At 43.8% G+C, this 1,540-nt stretch overlaps 1 pseudogene; it reads left to right on the plus strand.

The window, feature by feature from the left end:
• Positions 1–239: 239 nt before the first annotated feature.
• On the plus strand, positions 240–357 carry LOC126189894 (5S ribosomal RNA; annotated as a pseudogene).
• Positions 358–1,540: the final 1,183 nt, after the last annotated feature.

Genomic DNA, 1,540 nt, shown 5'->3' on the forward strand with positions numbered 1-1,540 from the left:
TTCTGGAACGTACCGACAGCGATTTGGAGCTGCTCCTACTCCAGTACCGTGGCCAGCTGTCCTAAGTTTCTCAGCCTACTGAGCAAACAGCTAGATCGATGCGGTCCCAGACATTCTCGACTGGGTTTAAATCTGTGGAGTTTGGTGGCCAGGGAAGTACAGCAAACTCATCCTGGTGCTCTTCAAACCAAGCACGTACACTGCTAGCCTTTTGATATGTTGCACTGTCCTACTGATAGAGCAACGGCCTTGCCACAGTGGGTACACCGGTTCCCGTCAGATCACCGAAGTTAAGCGCTGTCGGGCGTGGCCGGCACTTGGATGGGTGACCATCTGGGCCACTATGCGCTGTTGCCGATTTTCGGAGTGCACTCAGCCCCGTGATGCCAACTGGGGAGCTACTCGACCGAATAGTAGCGGCTCCGGTCAAAGAAAACCATCGTAACGACCAGGAGAACGGTGTGCTGACCACTAGAGATGGGCAAAACTGTTCTTTTCAGAGATTGGATCAGAACTGTTCACTCCCTGAAATGAATTAGCTCTTTTTCATGACTCACCACTCATTTACAATAGAAAATAAATGGAAGGCACATTGCCCTTTAAACTTGGTTTATTCCAGTACTATACCTGTATTTTGATCTTATTTGATCCTATTTTGAAGTAACACAGATAATGAGTAAGAATTTTGTATTGTTTATTGAAATTTCCACGATATGACAAAGTTTTCGATTATTGATTTATTTTGCACTATCGTGGCTTTTTGGGTGATCGGAAAATGTTGTAACTTGAGATTTACATTAACAATATATTTGGCTATAATGTATTAAAATTTCATTAACCTCATATAAATACATCGCAAGCCATATATTTTTAAAGTGAACGTTTCCTTCCGAAGACGCCTAAAATCGCAAAATCCGTACCAGAATAAGAAAAAAAAATATAAATTTGACTGTAAAACGAAAGTGCTGCATATAGCCTTACGCAGAATAAAACAAGGAAAATATTGGTGTATCACATTTTGCGATACGTTTATCGGTTCGCTCGTAATTAAAGAGTAAATTCGAGTGTCCATAATAAAAATCCTATACTAAGAGGAGTCATCAGGAACCTAATCTAATCAGTTTAAACAAATAAAAATAAAATAAAAACAATTGATGTATACATAACATAATAATGTAATATACATAGCGGTATTACTACGAAGAACAATATCCAGTGGGGACGAACTCCGATGCAGAGGCGCTGAGTCGAGCAGGTCGAGCCGCGAGCTGTATTACTGCGTGAGCTGAGACCGCAGAGACCAGAGTGACACCTGAGTCACTTTGTTCAACGCTCTGGCTAGAGTCGAGACGGTGGGGTGAGCGTTGAGCGGGCGAGTTCCGAGGGTGGGGGGAGCGGTGAACTCACCCGCTCCGAGACAAATCGTCTGTTCCCTTGCGAGCAGGTTTTTGCAAGTAGTTCCTATGTTATCCGCTAGGTGGCTCTCTGTCCTGTTGCTCGCATCAACTGCCCAGAGGGCAGGACGTGTGACTGAAACGAT

The sequence above is a fragment of the Schistocerca cancellata genome, chromosome 5 (assembly GCF_023864275.1).
Source record: "Schistocerca cancellata isolate TAMUIC-IGC-003103 chromosome 5, iqSchCanc2.1, whole genome shotgun sequence".
Classification (NCBI taxonomy): domain Eukaryota; kingdom Metazoa; phylum Arthropoda; class Insecta; order Orthoptera; family Acrididae; genus Schistocerca; species Schistocerca cancellata.